The sequence below is a fragment of the Cavia porcellus genome, unplaced genomic scaffold (genome assembly GCF_034190915.1).
Source record: "Cavia porcellus strain 051 isolate PalLab524CR breed Dunkin Hartley unplaced genomic scaffold, mCavPor4.1 scaffold_12, whole genome shotgun sequence".
NCBI lineage: Eukaryota > Metazoa > Chordata > Mammalia > Rodentia > Caviidae > Cavia > Cavia porcellus.
Window position 1 is genome coordinate 77,284,329 of NW_026947495.1, and position 22,768 is coordinate 77,307,096.

The following is a 22,768-nucleotide window of genomic DNA, read 5'->3' on the forward strand; positions in this document are numbered from 1 at the left end:
AAGAGGACGAAGAATGCACCCTTCCTATGACATTTTGTTCTACTGTACCCCCATTGACTGGGTGATCACTGACCCTGAGGGCTCATGTTCTGTGCTTGGTCTACAGAATCATGCTGGTCTGCTCTAGAGCACCCTCCCAGAAGCACCTGGGGCATCCCATTTCTTCTTATCCAGTGCCAACCACCAGGCAAATCATCCTTTTGGTAGAAGAGGAACCAGCTCTGTGCCTATGGAAGCACTGAGTAAAGTCAAAGTTCTGTCACATGTGTGGATATAGCTTAATATCATCAAGCTGACACTCCAAATCAACCATCACAAGTCTGCCCTTTGTCAGTGTAGCACCTGTACTCTTCTCCTTAAACCACACTGGATATTCAGATAACAACAACAAAGTAATAGGTCTGTCTAGCATCATGCAACTTCCTTGAATGCAATAAAAACCATAGTGCCCTTTCCCCTTTGATGTCTGCTCTGCTGATGCCCCGTATCTTCAATACTATAATGCTTTTGAAACAACACTTACATAAATTCAATAATCTGAAATGACAGAGACTAGAATGGCAAACAGCACCAAGACATTGCTTCATATACACACACATGCATATGCAAACACATTCATAACCAATTACAGAGAAAATACTGATCACAGTCAAAGCCCCAATTTCTGTGACTGAGCCTATGATTATGCTTTTTCCTACAACTTTCTTCTACACCCTGAACTATATTCCCTTGGCCGGCAGCTAGCAACACTGCTGGTTGGTCCTCTTTTTCTGGCGGAGTTATCCACCCTTTCTTATTAAAAGCTCTGAGCCATTTGTGTTTTTATACTAAGATTTTATGCAAATATAATTTGGTTCTCATACCTTCTTCCTGCAACAGCTGGCCTTTCTGGTTTCTTTCACACATTTTGAGATTACATCGGATGTCTGTAGACTACAACCTGCTGTCCTTTCATAGTTGTTTGCTTCAGGTGTAACTGAGCTGTTTTCTGTGTCCTCTGACTGTCCTACAAATAGGAAACAGTATGTAAGGTATTTATCAGATTGAAATTCAGAATTTTTGACTATGATATAGTAAAATATTATATGCTTTTGTATAGTGACACTTTGAATAGTGTCAGAGAAGGAGTCTAATAAATTTCTGTTGTCATACTATTTATGGTGTGTCATTTAAACAATCCATTGAAGCAATGACAACCAGATATCCTTAATATATATAATATGTATATATATTTATATATTTATATATAGTACATATATACATTCCTTTTTAAATTATAATCCATCAGATATATTCTCAAATATTTTACTTTAAATTATGAAGTGCTAATAATTCCCTTCATTATTTCCAGAGGATACAAAATATTGATCTAAAAATTATTAATTAAAGATTTTCTGCAAAAGGAAAAATAGGCCCTGTCTCATTGACAAAAGGTAAACAACAGTTACACCTAAAAACCAGAGTGAGGAGGTAGCACAAGAATCACCTTCAATTAATTTTTCTACAAGTACATGGACATGTTGCAATATATTAAAATAATTTACTTTTAACGTCCAAATGATGCCAAATACATAGATTCTCTTCAGGTTGGCTTCTAGGCTGTTTTATCGTTGTCTGTGTTGGTGTTCTTATGGGTTTACACAGATGTGTTTTTGTAGGTCCACCTTAGGAAATAATCCTAATGTGTTCTTTAAAGTCTTCGCTCATGTGACCAACTCTGCTTCAGTCTCTTTCTTATATCAATTTAAGTTCACAGGACTGTAAATACTCTAATACAAGTATGTGTACACATATTTGCTGTATGTTTATGCCTATTCCAAACATTTAGTAGGTTTATGTCATATTGTGTAAGTGTGGGGTACAGGTTTTTTTGTTTGATTTTTTTTTTTCAGAATGCATATACAAAGCTTGCAAGTTGTGTTTTGTAAATTTTCAGAATCTTTTCTAATTTCCGTGTTTGCTAGGTCTAACAAAAACAAATAATAACCTTCCACATTTTTGATGAATAAGATTTTGTTTACTTGCCTCTGCCATATTTACTTCTAAAAATGATAAAAATGTGTCTCTGCACCAGTTTCAGAAGATGGATGTAATGTTTCTGCCCTGCAAACGTATATATTAAAACAAATAAAACTCCATTATTGAAAGATTGCTATTTTGTATGTAATATCTCCATATAATATACATTTTAACTTCTACTTATGCCATTTTATTTGCCTTAGTTTTATATTAATATACTACTTCAGTTTTATTTTGATTAGAGTATCATTGGAGTATTTTTACCAAATAATTTATGTTTAGATATTCCATTTCTTTACTGCATATATATGCCTTCTTAAATATGCATTCCTTTTTTCTTCCTTATGTAATACAGACTGACAATTTTGAGTTCTTAATTTTTGATTGTGATTATTAATATATAGGATTAAATTTATACTTTTCCTATAATTGGTTTTACATTAATCAGTAATGTTCTTTATTTATGCTATATTTTATTCTCCACAGATTTAAATTTATGCACTTTATTTCTATCTTTTATTGTCTCCATAGAAACTTTGCATTAATTTGTGTGTTTAATTGCTACTTTATTAAGATTAAGACCTTGGTCCAGTTTATTCTGTTACCTCCCTCTTCTTTATATGACTTCATCCATATTTATATTTTTACCCTCAATAAATGGTACTTAGTTTTAACATTTGCATAGTTAAATTTTATGTAGCATTAAATAAACACATGAAAAAATTTGTTTTTTAAAATTATTTTGGTACACTTTTCATGTACATAATGATTACATTCATGGTAAGTAATTTATATAGATACATGGCATGTCTTGATTTTCCTCTTTCCCAATTCTATTTTTATCAGTATCTACTTTTATCAGTTACTTTTTCAGCTCATAAGATAGAAGTCTTCATCATTTAATTTTTCATTTTCGATCTTTGTTCTGTTTTTATTTCACTTTTTTATTGACACACATTCATACATTTAGAGTAAATAGTGAACTTTGTTTGCATAAGAATGCCTTGATCTACTTTCATTTTTGAAACATCACTTTAACACACGAGCAGCTCTCCAAATAGATCCTCCATTCACAGATTTAACTAACTCTGGACCAAAAATATTAGGAAAAATTTCATGTATACTGAACATGTAAGACATATTTTCTTATTTTGCCAAGAATATATTTTAACAACTGTTTTTATAAAGCAGTTCCATTGTATTAGATATTCTAACTAATCTAGAAATTATTTAAACTTGTAAGGTAGGTGTGCATAGATTTTTTTGTGAATAATACAATTTCATACAAAGAAATATAGTTCATGATGTAAAAACAAAACTGTGATACTGGGGTGTACTGTAAAACATTTTCACATTCAAGTTTTCCCTTTACTTCTTGAAAACTATTCCAGCAGTTTTTCTAGATTTCAATTATTGGGAAGTCAGACATAAGTTTTTTCCTTAACACAAGTTTCTTTTATGTTTTGTTAAATTTAAAAATATATCTTAGTTCTGTGGTGTTTTCCAGGTAAATTTGATGCATAATCTTGTGAACGATTTTGTTGAACCTTATACATCTGAAAATTTTCATCTTTTCTCAATTTTGAAAAAAGTTAAATGATATCTCCTTCCCTCTCTGCTCTCTCTGTCTAGCTCTCTGTCTCTCTCTCTCTCTGTCTCTCTCCTTGGTACCGGGAATCAAAAGCATGACCTCCAGCTTGCTGGGCAGGTGCTTTGTCGCTGAGCCATGTCCCCAGCCTGCCTTTCTTTTCTAATATTTTTTTTTGCCAGGATTCTTTCCCTTCTTTTTTTCTAGTCAATACACTAGAATTCTTAGTATAAAATCTTCTTAAATTTATTTTGACGCTTCGAAATTTTGGTCCATCTCTACAGCCGCAGTGGAAAGCAGTACGGTGCTTTGATTCAGCTATTCCTCTCCTGGGTGTAAACGCTGAAAAAGTAAAACTAGCATACGGCAGAGATCCCTGCATGGGCACAGCACCTGCATGCAATCATGGTGAGCAACTTTCGGAAGCAGCTTGGACCTGTGAATGGGTGAGGGACGAAGAAACTGTAGTATATGGAGTGTTACCCAGGTGAAGAGCAGAATGCATCCAGGTCATGGGCAGGAAAACAGATGGGACTGGTGATCATCTTGGTAACTGAGGTTAGTCCAACTCAAAAGTTGAATATTCTACATTTCCTATCACATGTAGGAGATGGGGGGATAAGGGGAGATCCAGAGAGACTATGTTCACATAACTCTTATTATAGTATAGTATCATTCTTTTAAGGCTATTTTTGATGATGTTTTATTGTCATAAATTTTTAAATTAAACTTTAGCCATGGTAATTGGTAAGAATTTATAGGAAAAAAGGACATATCACAGATGTGTTAAGATGGGTTATGTTCTGATAACCCCAAGCCTAGTTGAAAATGTTGAAAATAAAGAGCAGATTTAATGCCCTCATAAACCCATCATAAGGTTGCAAATTGGTAAGTGAAACAAACCTCGTTTGTTGGAGGACATATCTACAGGTCCCCACAGCATCTGCAAATTCAAGTTCCCAGCGGAGAACTTAGAAAGCATTCCCTAATGAAAAGATGAGCAACTCTCGGAACTGTTACGCTTCATTTTTAGTGCAATTCTCTCTGGTTCTTTTTAAAACCTTCTGGCTCATTGGGATAATCTTTCCCTCCTTCCTGTTTCATTTTTCAAATATGCTTCTCTTATAAGCTGCACCTGATACATCTGCTCTCTGCTTTCTCTATGAATTGCGTCTTCAGTGTGTACTTTCTGCTAATTCTCATTCATCATAAGTTCTGTAATTTTTAAAACTGCAACAACACGAGCCTTGAACATCGGTGTGAGAACTGTTTGAAGATCTCATTTTCAGGAGTCTGCAGGAGAAGCTGGCTATTGTCTCCCAGCAGAGGCTGGAGAAATCTCTGATTGACACCATCAGAGGCTTCAGAATGCACTAAGAACAGCGGAACCAGGCTCCCGAACTTGTGGCAGGCAGCTGTGGAAGGCAAACCTTAGCAAAAGTTGGCTTATTATCTTTTTTACTCTACCCAGAGGTAAGACAGACATGTAGATCATTCTGTGTGATGACAGTGGCTCTGATACTTGTTTCCACTTTGTTTTTGCTAATGATATTCATCCAGTAAAAGTCACACTTTTTAAAAGCTTCGTCCTATCCAGGGGTCTTCATGTCACATTGTTTCACTTCTGTCCAGTTCGTGAATGACACACATTTTCATTCTGAGTTCCAGCAAGAACCACCAACAAAATCTGTTGGTTTTATTCTTGAATAAGTTACTCTTTATATCTCGCTATGCTCCATCTGCTGCTATTACCTGTTTCTCAATGATAAGGGTAAGAATCAACCATGTTCCTGAATCTTTGAATCATTCCCCTCGAGTAGAAATACTTCTGGTTCTCTGATTTTACATAAATAACATTACTATTTTTTATCAAAATTTATGAAAATCTATATTCAGTTAAAATATATAGGTGCCTAAAATTCATTTTTAGATAACTTAATGGAAAAATAATTGCCTTTATTCTCCACTGTACTGCTTGGAGCTTTAAGAACTGAGCCTCTGTTTTGGAGTCAACAAATTCCTGCTCCATAAATCTGTTGACATTAAACAGAATTACAAAGTTTATTAAAATGTAACTACAACTTACTCCATATTTGTTATGAGTACTTGGAGAGTATTTAATGCTTAATGTGCAGTGTAAGTGACCTTGTAGAGGTGATTGTTTTAATTAAGTAAAATATACTTTGAATTACATCAAGTTAAGCAATGCCAGATAAAGAAGGACTAAGTGAATTAAGTAAGCATGGCTCTTCAGAAAAGAAAAAAGAAATCATTATAAGGACCATGTTCAAAACCTCTGTCTATTGGCTTTCAAGAAAGTGCCCAGTTTTAGACTTTTGCTGTCTAATGAATCTCCTGTATGAATTTATATTTGCAGGAGCAGTAAGTAACTTGCTAACATTCAAGGTCTTATTTGCAGCACATTTCACATTACATTGAAATATTTTGAGAGCTTGCTCCCCCAAAACATGACGTAACAACTCTGTGATTTGGGGTGTATTGTGACCCTGGTTACTTTGAGAAACTGCGAGGCCACCTGAAATGATATTTTGGGAACTGAAGAAAGAAACTGAAAGAAATTATTTTCAAATTTTTACCATGCAGCCTTGTTTTATTCTTGAACATTTTCCTAGAGGATTTCAAGGGTTTTAAAGAAAAAGACACAAGACTATAAAGAATTTGTCTTCTTGCAGGGGTTGTTTAAATAGCATAGCACATGTCTAAGGTTATGGTCGGTAAATTTCCATGTCAGGAAAAAGAACTGCTCCTTCGTATTTCCAATTGAAAATATAGATTATTCAAACAGATGTTTTAATCTATGTAAAATACATTTCTCTTGGAATTTATGCATATAATTAATAGATTTCATAACCTAGGGAATATGTTGTCCATCAACAAACCAGAATACTGACCACCAGTGTCCATGCTCACACAAGGTAAGCTGCAGGTGCACTTTAGTGGAAGGTGACTTCAGTAGAACTGATGTACTATGTTGGCAAGGTGATATTATTTAATGGCTTCATTAATGTTTTCAGCTCCACCTGAGAGTATAAAAAGAAAGTGATTAGGTCTCTACATCTGTTTTCTTAACATTTCTTTCATTTCTTAAGAGTTTTAAATAAAAAGTTGTATGTACAAGACATATTGCCATTAATCCTCCCCCAGATCCTCACCCTGAGCACATTTACCCTGTCATTCTCACCACTTTCTGAAGCATTTGAACATTTATTTCACATTTTAAGTACATTAAAATTCCATGGTCAGTGTACACTATTGGAAATTTTTAAGGTATATTATTTATAGTTATGGTTATTCATTTATTTATTTTTAACTAACAAGTGGTAATAGAGTATCCTTCTGGTGTGCACTGTGATTATTATTATTATTATTGCTGTTGGGGAGCAGATCTTGACCACACCTTGCACATGAAAGACAGAAGCCCCACCCCCGGAGTGCACACCCAGCGTGATGGTGTGTTTGCTTATTTGCAGAACTCAGATTTGAACCCAAAGCTTTGTCCATGGAAGGCAAGTGGGCTCTCCCTGCCACCCTCCCAGCCCTAACATTTCAGTCTAATTGGCATAGGGCTGAGTCACTCTAAGGAACATAGCGATTGTTTCATAGAGATCGCTGTAACTTTTATGTTTGCATTGCACTGTTTTCTGTTTTCAGGGGATGTATCCTGTCCCTTCCTTCCTTCCCTTCTTTTCTCTGCTTCTCTGTCTGTATCACTGTTTCTCTGTCTCTCTGTAAGTCTCTCTCCCTTCCTCGCTCCCTCTTTCACCTTTTCCCTTTCAACAAGAGAACTGGGAAAGTTCGGTTGAGTTCAAATAACTAAATATTTGAACGAGTGTATTAAATTCTTCACCCCAGACCACATTTCAGTAATAAGAAAAATGAAGAGATGAAAGAAATCCGTTTGGTAAACACTGAAGTTGATGTTGTAGACTAAAGATTTCTTAACTATGATCACTATTTTATTGTTTATCCTCATTACTTTTATATAGGGAATCCGAGGTGCACTGGCTTTTAGTTAACATTGTGGGTGTACATAAAAACCACATTTCAAACTGAAACCATACTCCAAGTTCTAAAAGGTTGTTTCGTTCTCTTTTTACTAGAGTTTTCTTGCCATCAACAGGATCAAAAGGAGAAGAAAAAGACCAATCTTTTATTTAAATTGCTTAGCCAACGAATCACTTTTTTGGGCTTGAAATATTCTTCCTTATCTTCTCCCGAGAGTGAAACGTTAGGAAGTTTAAGTGAAAAGCAGAATTTAAAGGGGAAGACCGCAGGGGACTGACCCCCCACCACACACCCCACTGTAAGCCCTGGGCGGGGCTGTGCCCACCCTCCTTATGGGAGGAGATTCAGTTCTAAGACTGAGCCCTTTCTCTTGTGCATCTTATTATTATTTTTTTTAATCAGTTTGGTTTTTGGAGGTTGAAATTAAAATTATGATCTTGTTATCTTCTTTACTCACTTGCCTTTGTAATAGCTTCTTTTAAACTCATCTTTATTTTTTCTTTCTTTCGTTTTTTTTTTTTTTTTTTTTTTGTATATTTGCTTTTCTCTTTTTTCACAAGAGGAGTATGGACTGAATGTTTATGCTCCCTAAAAATCCACATGTCAAAACAGCCTGCCATGCTATGGCACTAGTAGATTGGGTCTTTTGGGGATGTTCAGATTTAAGTGAGGTAAATCATCTTCATTTTGAGACACAAAACCCTTTTATGGGCCTTCTAGGATTTGAGTGCTGACTGACAAGAGCCACCCATGGAAAAGAGGGCCACCAACCAGACACCAAGTCCGCTACGCCTTTGATGGTGGACTTTCCTCACCTCAATTGTGAGGAAACAGTGGTTTTGCTTATAAATCACCCAGTCTGTGGTATTTTGTTATAATAACCCAAAGTGGCTTAAACAATGAGAGCAAATGTATTTAAAAATCCTTTTTTATTTGATTATTTATTCTTACTTTGATGACATCAGACCTTTCTCTTTTTTATACTGTCACTTAAATAAAATGAAGATATTACGTTTTCTACTTCAGACATTACCCTTAGTAACTCAGGAAGAAAAAAAGTAATATTGACAAATTGCACATATTTTTGCAGGAACATATATTCTTTTCTTAATTTTGCTCACAAGTAGTAGGAGGTTCCAAGGTCCTATCAGCATTTGACACATTTAAAGCATAATTTAAACCAGCCTGTGCTCTCCAACAAATTGGGAATATCTTCGGCATCTCTGGACATCTTCCAAACTATTCAATTTGACATGATTCCGGATACTTAAAATGACTCATAACTCCCTCAAGTTGGAAATCGATTGAAGAATTCCCGTTTATTCCTCTGTAAGAAGTTTGATTTAATATCAGTATAACTGTATTCCTCCAGACTTTCTAATATTAACTTCACATTATCTCCTTCTCAACAACTTGGCTGAGGGTGTAAATGGGCATGTAAAATAGTCTGACAATGACCATTCTTGTCCTTTGTACATCTTATGTTTAACATCATTGAACTCCGTCTTTGGGGGTTGTCGAGAGGAATAGGTAAACTCTGAGGTCCATATCCTTAGAGACAAGCGATTTGAACTTTTAATCCATACAGGCACCTCCTCTTTCCCTTGAGTGTGGGAAACTGAATACAAATTCTAAATCTTCAATTATGTCAGATTTAGTAGGGCTGTTTATACCTTGCTTGAAGTGGAGGTACCTAGTACATTTGTGTGAGATAGTCTCAATACATAGGAAACCAACTCTAGCAGTTCAGAGCAATTTTAGACTTTGAACATGACTACAGTCTCAAGCAATGCGTGTGCTCTATTATTATTTTTTAGACAAGATCTTGCTAACTTTACAGGATCTTGCTAACCTCAGGCTTTACTTGAACTCACTTATGTAGGTTAGGATGGCCTTGAACTCACAGAAATCCTTCGGCCTCAGCCTCCCACATTCTAAGATTATAGGTAGTGCCATCATATGCAGCTACACGTGTACATTAGGAACTGTTTTTTTGGTACTGGGGATCAAACTCACAACCTTGTGCTTGCCAGGGCAGGCACTTATGCAGCTAAACTAAATCCCTGGTGGAATTTGCTTTTTTTTTTTTTTTTTAACACTTTGTTTCTTTATTCCTTTAATCTATTAGCACCACCTGAAGTCTTTTCCTCATCCTTATTTTTCATTTTACCATATATATATATATATATATATATATATATATATATATATTTATGCTTCATCATTCATACAAATCATTTGAATCTTTCCTGATAGCAACTAGCAAAAGTCTATGAAATAGGTAATCTGAAAAGAATATCTACAAGTTATATGAAAAAGAAAAATAATTTTAAAAAATTTCCAAGTTTATCATTCCAAAGGGCAAGAAAAATGGTATGACATATTCAGAAAGCTGTAATTCTGGAAACCTGGCAAGTGCATCATTGACTCAGGTGGTCTCAGCAGGGCTTAGTGAGTGTGTGCCCACAAGTCCTGGTGAATCACACAGCCGTCCAGCGCCCCACGCTCATCAGCAAGGGTTTCCTCTGCCTTCCCTGCCTCTTGCTGTGGTTGCCCATCCTTGCTGTCAGACAAGTGATTAAAGGCGGGACCGTTAAGTTATTATGGCCAACATGAGATGCCTGGGTTTAGCAGAACAGACGAGGAAATCATAAATGCAAATGGAGTGATATGGAGTCCAGGTTGCAGAAGGTACGCATGTTAGATATGTGAGAGTGTAGAACTTTAAAAAAATAAACTGTGCACAGTGCCAGAGGTAATACCAGCTATCATTCCCAAAATGCCCCTGCCCGTTACCTCAGTCTACCTGGCATGTGGGTCATGTGTTCCATTCTCCAGATCTCTCTAAGGCCTTCACAGTGGGCATGCATTCTTCTGTTTTTGCTCCCGTCACAGCTGATCCCATCCCTCCCATTTCCTAAACCGAAGGTCACTGTTGTAGTTGGGCTGCAAGGAAAACAATTACATACAGGACACATAATTTATAGTAATATTTTATAATGGTCACCCGGAGTCAAATACAAGAAGTGCAGGAAATCTGCCCATGCACTAAAGACCTAGAAAATCCAGCCTAGAGCCTGGATCCCACAGCAATGTCCTGCATGAGTCCAGCTGAAGACTGAGAGCCCACAACAATGACTCATGCACGTCTGTTTTATGGATCTGCACTGAGAAGGCCCAAAGGTCAGCGGTGGAAGCTAGAAAGTCTATGCCAGCAGGGTGAAGGTTCTGTGGCAGTAGGTTGAGGGTTCTACACTGGAGCCAAGAAACAGTGCTCAAAATAAAGACCAGGGCTTCCCTGAAAAGTACCACACCCATCCTCAATGACAAGTTCCCGATTTCCTTGAACATCAGGAAGCCAGTGTGACACACTTCTCCTGGAGATTGAAGAGCACGCACCTTCCCCTCCAGAGTCAGGAAGTGATGCTACCCCAAAATGAATGGCACCACTCTCAGTGACAAGGTCCTGAGCTTGCCTGGACCAGCCCGGAACTTGTGATCCTCTGGCCTAGTCTCCATTTGTTTTAGCTCATGCTGTACGTACATACCTGGTGAGTTATGGGCATATCATACGCACTGTGGTCACACTGTGGCGGGTGGAGTAACCCTTACCCAAAGCCTTCCTGTTTGTCCTGCCACCAGTAGGAGCTCTGTGGCCAAGAGCTGAGGACATTCCCCAGTAATGGCACACACCACACCACGGAGCTTGCAGCTCCTGGCAGGACTTTTGGTATGCGGCCACACAGCACCAGGGAGTCAAAACTGAAATCTTACCATGTGGCTGGAAGCTGGCTTCCCTCCCCCATGGTAACCTCTGTGAGCAGAGTTCATGGCTGACACACCAAACTGTTTTGTGGTCTGTCTCATTTTGGTGTTTCTCCTTATAGACTCCTCAGCCTAATCACAGTTTATCCTCCATGAAGCATACCTCAAATGAATGTTTAAAACACTGTTGTAAAGTGTCTAGCTATGGCCGCACAGAGAGGGCTAGATAAATACATTTTATTTTCTTGCTGACATCAGTTGTCTTTAAGGCATGACCCAGCCTTTGGCTTTTTTGGATACTTCTTTCTGAGGCTTTTTTGGGTGCTTGGAGGTGTCTACTAACATCCTACCCCTTAGTTTTACATCTTCAAAAAGGTTCTAGTCACATTTTTTTTTTTTTTTTCTTACCGGTACCAGGGATTGAACTCATGACCGCCTGCTTGCAAGGCAGGTGCTTATGCCACTGAGCTAAACCCCCAGCCCCCTCTAGTCACATTTTTAATTGAGGCCATATTTCATGAATAGGAGTCTAGACATTGTCTCTGTCCCCTAGCATTGCCCAGTGTTTTGGACTTGTGAACCTTATACTGGCGAGAGAAGCTGGAGGTGATACACTGCTTTTTTGTCAAGCTCAATAAAGCCTAGAAGATCTGAACTTACTGTACTCACACTTAATTTTTGCTTGTCTCCTGGGCATTGCACTGTCATAATACACTTAGCAAGAGCCAGCAGACATTTTAATATTCAAAAGGTTCATTTTCTACTTCACACAACACAGCAGGCTACAATCTGCCAAATGTTTTACCACTATATTACAATTTGGGTGATTTTTTTTTTTTTTTTTTTTTTTTTTACAGTTGCTGTGTCATTTTCTTTCCTGATTATATACCGGCCAGCTTATTTATTTTTCTGGAGCAAAATATCAGACACAGCATTTACAGGAGAGGTTTATGTTGGCCTACAGTTTCAGTCCTGAGTCATCTGGCTCCAAGGAAGACACGCTATGGTGGCGTGGTAGGGACAGATGCCTCAGTGACTTTTTTCCTCACTGATACACAGCACCAACACTCACAAACTGCAGAAGGAGAGGTTTATTTGAGCTTATGGTTTTAGAGGTTTTAGTCCAGTCAGCTAGCCCCAAGGCAAGAAGGCATGGCAGCTAGGTCCAGGCAGAGGAAAGTTGGCCGGGTAAAGATTGTCAGGAAGCACAAAGTGGAGGGCGAAAGCGGGCAGGAGATTCAAGCTTCCAGGTCGTGCCTCCCTGTGACCGCGCCTTCGGGCCGGACCCTACCTCCCAATAGCGATTGAGCTATGTCCCCTTGTGATTCGGTCACTCTCTGGAACTCTATCTGTGAATGCATGAGACCTCTGTAGAAATTCTTGATCTGAATCATAGCAGCAAAGGAAAGTTGCTCACTTCACTGAGCCTGGAAAGTAGAACACAGAGAGGAGCTAGAGAGAAAGGCCTGAAGACCAGAAAATGTCCCTCAGCCACTGCCCTCCATGCAGGGAGCTCTTCTCAAATTAGATTACCTCTAACACCTCACTGAGGAATGAACTCATTAGTGGGTTAACCCACTGACGAGGTCTCTGTTCTTATAATCCAGTCACCTCTCTAGGCGTCCTTTAATCTAGTATAACTGACAAGATTAATCAGCATGACTTTCAGTAGGAATACCCATGTCTACCACTAGTCAACTTTAAAACCAATGTTGCATATATCAATTGTGTTACACAATGTTTTACATATAAAAACGTCCATAAGATCATAGCAACTTATACATAAACATTCGTAATATGTAATACTGCAGCATTGTCTAATGGAGTTGGGGGTCTGCTGGCACAAGTCTGCCGCAGGGTATTCTGCTATGTGGTTGATGCTTTCACTGCAGGATGGACCTTACTCATTTTCATTCTGAGATCCAGGCAGAGACATCAGCCATGATTTGTGAGCAGGTTTCTTCAAGGCTATGGCAGACACCCAAGACAGCAATTTCCCTGGTCAAACTCATCTCAATTTTCTTTTGGTTTATGTCTTCTAATGTCCAGTTTGCCCGGGAAGATTATATTGTTGAACCTGAAGTCCAGTAGATAAGAGGAAATATGTATATTTTCTGGAGTTGAGGATAGAGGGAGGGCATTTATGAACATCTGCCTGCACTACTGCATATACTCAACAATTTTTTATGACTTTTAAATTTTATAAATGCAAACGTTAATGTCAGAACTGTGATTTGTATTAAGGATTTATTGTTCATAAATTATTACCAAATTAAAGACAATGTATCCATGCTATGCCAATGATTTAGAGTGTTTGGATACAGACATAAAATATATAAGCTAAGATGATTCACTTTAGGCCCCAGAGGGCAGAAGTATAACCATTCCTTTTTACTAAGTTAAAATTGTTCATTCTGAAGAATCCATTACTGCAAAAATAGATTTCAGGAAAGCAAAACTCCCCAAACTGTGCATAGACAGAGAAATGTATGTTAGCCAATTTGTGAAGTTATTAGTGGTGCAACTGGTACGATCAATTTGAAAATGATTTTTGTGTTTGTATTCTAAAGGAGATCACACTGTACAACGGCCTCCACCTTTTCTTTTGAAACCTAATTCAAATCATTCTAGCATAGCATTCATCTCTCCACTGAGAAATTCCACTAATACAGTCATACTGAAATTAAAACTTGACTTTTAAAATTATAGACCTTGGGAACTCAGAGAAATTGCAATTACTTCTTTGAGAGAGCCATCGTTTGACTGTGGATCAATTATATATCATCTGTGTGAAAACCAAGACTGTATATACTGTTTTAATTATAATGAAATAAGCATTCATTATATACCTATGCAAAAGTGTGGAGTATACATAAATTTCGGTTCAAAAAATAGGATAGTATTTCATTTAGAAATTAAAAATTAAACAATTAATGGATGATAGTAACAAGAATTTGAAAAAAATTTTAGGTTGTGTTAATGGTTGGCAGTGTGACCTAACTTAGTTCAAATAATTCAGGTACTCAAGCATAAGGAAAGAATATAAAGGGAAGAAAACACATTAATAACACAGAACTTCCCAGAGGTCTACAACTGGGAAATAAATCTACAAATGGGGGCGTTCAGCATGGGCCCTAAACCATAAATATTTCTGTTAGACTGCAGACATATGTGCCCTTGATCTTCTAGAATGTTAATTCTGTTACAATTGGGATGATGTTGTTATTTCTATCAATTTATATCAATTAACTGTAACAGCGTTTGGGATACAGTGAACCAAACAATATACACTGATTATAGCTCCTTTCAAGAGTTGCATAGTAGATAGTTGTTGACCTTTTCTTCTCTCAAATGATCTGAACTCCTGAGAAGACTGGTGAGAGGCCATTGTCAACAGGCGTCCATCACAGTTAAATCTCTGTTTTGCTCAATGCCTCTACATCTGTGTAGAAATAGAGACTATAACATTGATGTAGAGTTCTACGTTTACCTTTCTCATTATGCATCATGCTATACTATCTCTGTGGGAAAACCGTTCAGTTGCTCAGTGAAAAAACAAACATTTTAGTGTCTCGTTAATTTTCTTCAAAACTTGACCTTTGACCTATTTCATCCGCAAAATAGGATGCTTCAATGCAACCTTTCTTAAATGTGAATGTAAGTGAAAGCAAGAACACAAGACATTCAAGGAAAACTCAGGAAATATGGAGACTAAAGCAAATACAAAGGATATCAGAAAGACATAAACACTGCAGAAATCCAGGGGAAAATCTCAGAACAACTATCACTGATTTCCCCTAGGAGACAGGAGAAAGTAATACGCACACATTCGTAGTCCAGTAAAATAAACCCTCAAGTGTAACAGTTCTATTGGAAATTTGAAACATGACAGTGTAAGTAAAAAGGCAGAAGGTTCCATGATAAATGTGAGAAAATTCTCAGAAAATAAAAGATTAAAAACTTTCAAAAAGTAGAAAAATAAAGAAATTAAAGTGTTGAATATGATAGTTTAGGAAAGTAGAAGAAAATAATTAGATAACTAATAGAATATTTTAAATAATGACCATATTTATTGCACACTTCACACAATGCAAGGAATGAGTTACAAAATTCTAACAAAGGTACATTATGAAATTTCAGAAACAAGCATTGAAGATGCAAAATTATTCCAGAAAGAAAAATGAGTAGTATGTACATCAGATTAAATATGTGAAGGGCATTAATTTCTCAACTGTAATCCAAGGATTTTAAGGGAAATAAGAAATGGATTACAAATTATGAAATACATCTTTGAAACCTAGTATTCCATACTATTAAATGAGTACTCAGGTATAAGGATTGCTAATATTTCTAAAAAATTTCATGGCCTGCGATCTAGCTCAGTGGTACAAGCACCTGTCTGGCAAGTGTGAGGTTGTGAGTTCGATCTTTGGTATTCCCCCAAAATAGTTCATAGTTAAACCTTTTACTTTTCTTTGAGACATAGTCTGCCACTATGCAGTTTCAACTGCCCTTGAACACACTTTGTAGGATGGTCTTAAACTCTCAAGGGTCCTCCTGCCTCAGCCTCCTAAATGCTGAGACTATAGGCATGTGCCTCCACACCTGGTTTAGCATTTCATTTTAATATATTTAATGGAAATGTGTAATGGGCATGTATAATGATTATTCAGTATCTGGGAATGAATTAAATTAGGAAATTAAATGCTTAAAATGTGTATAATGTTCAACTCTGTGTGTCATTTGCACTGGGCTCTATGAGCATGTGGTTTTGGTGCATGTGTGTGTATATGTACTGACTAACATACAAAAATAGAGTAAAGCAGATATAATTTTGCCATACCATGTGGTGAGTATGTGTTTCACTATTGTTACTATGTTAAAAATATACATTGAAATTAGCATGTGACTAAGTATGTGAAGGAGAGATAAATGCATATTCATTGTCACTGAATAGGTGCTTTGTAAGCAGACATCTAAGTAGAACTTAGAGAGAAGTGGAAGCATAAGAACCAGGGAGGAGCAGTGGAGCCCTCAAATGCAGCCTGGGAAGCCCGCTACCACCCAGCGCAGATATCTGAGGTGCATCACACATCATAGGTGCATCATAGGGTTCTAGCGGTCGCTGACCTCCCCGGAAAGGGTATTTTCTAATAGGACATCTCCCTGTCTCTACTCTCACCTGAAGGCACCTGTCGATGGAGGCTGGGTGGATCACGGTTCTTGGTGGGCAATCTGGACTCCATGTCAGGAGGAGATGAGCAGAGAGGTCTCAGGCACCACGTACTCAACCCAGATGGAACAAAGCAATGTCATATAATGTAGAAATAGAATTGAATTTTGTCTCCAAACTTTAATACTAGGTAGTTAATAACACCATGACTAGAATAAATGAGGAACACCAATATGATGAAATGCGGGAATTTCAAACTAAATGAAATATATTAAGAGCAAAATCATACCATTTCAGAATCGGTTTATAAATCCATAGCTTTTGGGCACAGAGTGGTTGTTCCTGAGTTGATAATAGGAATATGAATACAAAGAAAAGGTAATAGAAAACTGAAATAATATGAGAATATCTAAAATAGAAGAGGGTGACAAAGTCTGAAAGAATGTGTTATTGTTGCATGGAATATCAAATAATTTATGTGCAATCATGGAATTTTTAAAGGATGGCAAACATAAATCATGGAAAGGGGGAAAATGATTTCAAGGGGAATCATGTTCTCAGTGCTCGAGAAGGTCACGCACAGTGCCAGAACTCTGCGACAGCCATGGGCCACCAAGACTTGATATGCGGGAGAGAGAGGCATTCTTGGATATGTAAATACTCATGAGTCCTTTGTAAAGAAGCTAAAAACCAGGCATTTTTAAAACCAAATTAAAGTTAAGTATTTTAAAATACATAAATCATGGTAAAGGATTTATGTGGTCATTCAACCTATTTAGGAATGAACTAATATTAATTAACTACACATTATTATGGAAGAAATGGAGAATCATAAAAATATAAATTGTGCAAGAGTGCGTTTCCAATTTTGAAAAAGTTTGACTCATAACTAGCTTATTCCACGATTCTTCATGGTAATATCATGCATAATGATAAAATATTACCAAAATCAGTCAAGTGACAGTGGGTAATGCTCATAACTTCAGGCTGCTGTGTTTTGACTGTTTGTATCTGCTGTAAAACTCGTGTTGAAACTTAGTTCCCCAGGTAACAGAATCCAGAGATGGGCTGGGAGGGTTCTGTCCTGGTGAGCTGGATTCCATGTGACCCAAGGAAGCCACAACACAGCAGTAAGTCGTCCACATGTCACCTCCTGTCTCTCCTTTGCCCTGTGAAGACACAGTTTTCCTCTCTTCTGCCAAATTCACCTCAAGGTAGAAACTCAGAAAGGGAGAGCAGCCCTGCTCAGACACCAAAGCGACCGGCACTTTCATCTGGAGCCCAGGCTGCAGTTCCAGGACAAACCAATACTCGGCTTCTGAATTATTCACTGACTGTGGAGTGATTTTGCAGTGTCAAGGACAGAGCAAAACAGACATTTCACTATGACTTCACCTTTCCTTGAGCTGTGTGTCACTCTGTACTTAATTCCAGGAAGTTTTATCACAGGTGCACGCCTAAGCAGCTGTCACCTGATGGACCTTCTGTGTCCACAGGAAGACCTCTCCCGTGTCGCTCCCTAATTGAATGATTGCAGATCCACTCCTCATCTCTGATTTTGGAAAACAAGTGTATTCTGTGTCAGGATGCCTTCATTAACACCGAGATTGTTATGGTCTTAGAGGCTGCCTTCTTCTCCCCATCCTAAACATACCGCCCTGCAATCCATGAAATCAATAGTGGCAAGAATTTGTTCTTTTATCTCTGAGTGCTGAGACATCATAGAGACGTATCAGAGTGGGAGACAGTAGGGTCTTTTAAATCCTAAGCCATTACAAATAAATTCCCATAAAAACTATTATAGAATTTTGTAGAAAAATAAATTTTCATAATTATCTTAAACTAAACTTAGTTTATTGTTTGATATATTAACAAATTGATCACATCATACAATGAAATAGTCTTCCCCAAAGTTTACAGGAAGTGGTACTGCCAAACACATCCTGGAAGCCAACATTGGTACCAGACCATGCAAGGACTTAACCAGAGAGAGAGGGAGAGGTCCGAGAGAGAGAGAGGGAGACAGAGAGAGAGAGAGAGAGAGAGAGAGAGAGAGAGAGAGAGAGAGAGAGAGAGAGAGCCATTTTAACATAAATGCAAAAATATTCAACAAGATACTGGACAAACAGAACACACAAAGATCATGAATCATGACCAAGATCTTTGCTCTGCCATACCTTTCTGCTTGTAAAGATGCAACAGGTCACCAGGCCTAAATCAGTGAACGGAATCCATCACATAAACTCATCACAATGCTTTTTTTTCTTTTTGCTTTCCCTTCCTGTACCCTTCTTCCCATCTACCCCAAGGCCCAGATTCTCTTCCCATTTCCAGAAAGACTACCTTTCTGTTTCCTCAAATGTATCTTTTATTTTGTTAATTATACTTTGATTTCCTGGTATGGGAAAGACCATGAAATATTTAACTTTTCTGTTTGACTCACTTCACTGAGCATTATAGTCTCAAAATGCTCTTTGCCCTGTGGGTTTTTGGTTTTGCTTTAGTACGGTTGTTTTTTATGCCTCCCCTTCTCTCTTGAAATGGGATGGTTGCCTTGTGCCATTGTACCTGGGGTTATGTAACTTGTTTGTTGTTTTAACACAGACTCATAATGAGTTTGCTTAAAGTCTTGGAAAAGACTTTTCTTTTACTTTTGAAAAATTCTGTAGCTACTGAATCTTGGGAGAAGGAATGATCGCACATCTGGTTGTAAGGAAGGCATTTGTATTACACTAGACAGAGTTATGATCTTCTGTGTGTTTAGGGTTTGAGGGGATGAGTTTGAGTATCACATTGACAAGGGTGGGATATAATTGTGTCAACACACTTGGCTGAAGAAACACTCAGGCAATTAGAAAGCACATCTCTGGATGTATCTGGATCACACAGGTATAAAGCTGGGAACTCTGTATGACTCCCAGCTCTTTCCTCTCTGGTCCTGTTCCCCTTCTCTGTTTCCCAGCTCCCATGACTGAATATCTTTTTCCTGCCAAACTTTTTCCCTAAAACTGTTTCTGTCTTGGAACCAGCAAACCATGGACTCGATCCTCCGGAACTGTGAGCCACATGAACCTTCTTATCCTTTAGGCTACGAGTGCTCTGTTGTGTCTCAGCTGCTCATTGGCATGATGTGTTATTTTCCTCTCTTGAAAAAACTTCTCAAAATGTAACAATTTTGTTCAAAACAATATTACCAGAGTTTCTCCAGAAGGAAAAAGTGATCCTTGGGGAATTTATACCATTAGAGAGTGAGGTATTGAATTAGGATTAAGAGCAGACGTTTAATTGGTTGTTGTTGTTTTCTGAAAGAGGAATTGAATCAGACTCAGACAGCTCCATAGGATCTGTCCAAGTGGCTGGGGCAAATGCCACTTTTACACCCTATGTCTTTGGACAATAATCAGAAAGTGGAATTCTGAACACAGCCCCAGTATTCTATGTGTCCTGGCAGCTGGGAAGTCAGAGAAGCTCTGCGTAGGTGGAATCTATGCTCTCGTGACACGAAGTGTGGCTAAGTCACCCCAAGTTCTGTCCTAGTGCTTGCCTGTTTATACTCACCAGGCTTTGAGGCCCACTTGATCATAGAACATAGATATCCACATGTGTTCTTTCCCATGATTTTCCTTCTTATGGCAATATTTCTTGAGGTGCTTAGGATGAAATCCAGGGTTTTCTCACTGAGCTACATTTCAGGCTTTTTGTTTATTTCTCAGTAAGTTGCCCAGGGTGAGTTTAAACTGGTGATCCTCTTGCTTTAGCCTCCCGGAGTCCTGGGACTATAGGCCCATGTCACAGTGCCTGGTCAAATATATTTTTAAGCAACATTTTAAGCAGAAAAGATACCAGATTCCCTGAAAGATGCAAGAAGTGGAAATAAAAACCAAAATTCAGATACGAGACTGATAATAAACAGCCAAAGGCCTCGAGGCAAGGAGAGCAGAGGTAAGATGCCTGCTGACTTCAAACAGCAGGGGAGAGTCCGCGTGCCTGGACAGCCGCCCCAGGAACTCTGGGAACTGTCTGAGGGAAGGCTGTGCCTGCTAACACAGTCTCCATGGAGCCTCCAGGAAAACTCTGAAAATAAATGAATCCTAACCAGAGGCAAACAAGAGAAGGCTATAGGAGATTTTGCTATAGAAATGGAGCAAACTACCCTAACTTTATTCCTCAGAGACCCCAAGAGAGCCAAAGGTGCAGCAGTAGAGCAAGGAGAAGGCTTCAGGTAGGCCCCGACGGAATGCAGAAGCTGGAGGGCAGCCATGCTCTCATAGGCTACATGGCCACAGCCCACAGGAGCATATTTATCTTTCTGTGGTTAGTCGTAAGTTGACAGTAGAGGCAAAAAATTAGCAAGACAGAAGATAACCACTGATCAAGACCTGGTGGATTTGATCCAATTGCTGCAGAATCTGTGGTTTGACTACCTGGGTTAGTTGCTATAGATTATACATTTCATTTTTATATATGCTTCGGCTGTTGTAAGTTACTGTATTCAATCTCTTAACTGCTTGACAAGAATTGGAGGTGGGGGAAATTTGCATAGCTACAAAGAAGCAAGAATTATTGTTCCATATTTTAATTGTAGCACTGATTGCTGCATATGTATATGCTTATTAAAACCATAGCACACTATTCCTACCGAAGATGTATTACACTTTACATAAAATATAGATCAGTAAATCTGGCTTAAAGTAAAATTAGATGCATTAGTTCTATGATATTCTACAACATATTTTAAGTGTTTTTACATGAATATTGATTTACATAGTAAGTTCCAATTAGTGCAAGTAAAATGCATAAAGAGAAAGTGGAAGAAGTCAAAATAATTTGCAAACAGTGAACATGTTATATTAGAGAATCAAGGCTGGGTAAAGACCCAAGGAATGTGAGAAAGGCTGTGATGCATTGCGTAAGTGATGGGTTCAAGAACTTAGAGGAATTCATGACCACAGCCAATTAAGCTACTGAGGTAGAACTTTCTCCTAGTGATAGTTTTTGTGTGGCTATAGAGTAGGTTATAAAAAGTAGTAGAAAAGACAAAGCCCAAGCAAATAGCCTTGGGAAGGGCGGGTTAAACATGGGGATACGACAGGTAATGTGAACCCACTAGTTTCACTGGAGTGGAAAAAAGAAATGCATTACCTAGAGAAATTGATTTGTAAGAGATGAATAATTAACAAGGATGGAGACCAGAACAGGAAAATCGGGTCAAATTACATAATCCTCAATGTGAAATAAATTTGCATTTTATTTTTAAGGTCAGAGAAATAAAAATTTGGAGAAATTTACATTGAGTGGTATGAATGGTAATTGACTGATTATCCCACTCTGGCGTATCACAGGAGCATACAGGTGCCCAGCCTTGTTGGAGATGGTTATGCCAGGTATGTGGCATCCTGGAAATACAGGTAAATTTCACTTTCGACAAGAAACTATGGTTTGAGGTTGAGTACACATGGATTTATTAATAAAAATGAGGGGCTTCATGTTATGACCCAGATCTTCAGCGTCCCCTAAAAGGACGCTGTGTTTAGAAGGAGAAGGATCGTGGAGGTGTTCTGCTCACAGGGTGATGTCCTGGAAGAGGTTGAACCTGGTTGGAGCTGGGTCACTGGGGCCTGGGAAGTGAGTGTTCTCATCCCTGGCACCCACCTTTTCCTCCTGCTCCCTGGCTACCATGACATGAGTCCTTTACCCAGGCCCTTCAGCTATGCTGCAGGAGCCATGAAGCCAACGGATCATAGACCAATCCTGCGAGCCAAAATGCACCTGGCCTGCGAGTTGCAGCTGACAGGTGTGTGCCCCTGTGACAGGTGTGTGCCCCTGTGGTGATAAAGTGAATAGGACCCTTCCTACAGTTGCCTTTCTGAATTTCTCTGGGTGCTGGTGCCAGCATTCTACGCGAGGCTTTGTTTTTTGCTGATCCCGTATCTTTGCTCCTCATCAGGTATTTTGAATGTCTGGTCTTTGCCTGATATTCTGAACTTAACATACTCAGCTTACTCCCCTCCCACCCCTTTTTTCCACCAGAGATATGGATCTCACCATTGAGTGGGGAGAAATAAGGAGAAGGGGGTGAGGTACCCAGGGAGGCAGGGAGTAAAGCTCTCTTTAGGTCCCATACACCTTTCCTCGGACTTCTGCGTGTATTCTTTATTCTGTGCTTCTTTTGCTTAGATAGGAAGGGGAGCGGGGAG

The 22,768-nt window shown here is 38.3% G+C and overlaps 1 long non-coding RNA gene across 2 annotated transcripts; it reads right to left on the minus strand.

The window, feature by feature from the left end:
- Positions 1-863: 863 nt before the first annotated feature.
- Positions 864-18,919, minus strand: LOC111754158 (uncharacterized). Of its 2 annotated transcripts, XR_010050711.1 has the most exons (7): positions 18,749-18,919; positions 16,581-16,684; positions 13,303-13,475; positions 12,690-12,825; positions 10,440-10,579; positions 6,520-6,648; positions 864-1,006 (listed from the first exon to the last, which is right to left on the minus strand). It is a non-coding gene; the product is annotated as an uncharacterized LOC111754158 (long non-coding RNA). The 2 variants fall into 2 exon arrangements; XR_010050710.1 differs by lacking the exon at positions 864-1,006 and having other exon boundaries at positions 6,259-6,648.
- Between the last annotated feature and the right edge of the window lie 3,849 nt (positions 18,920-22,768).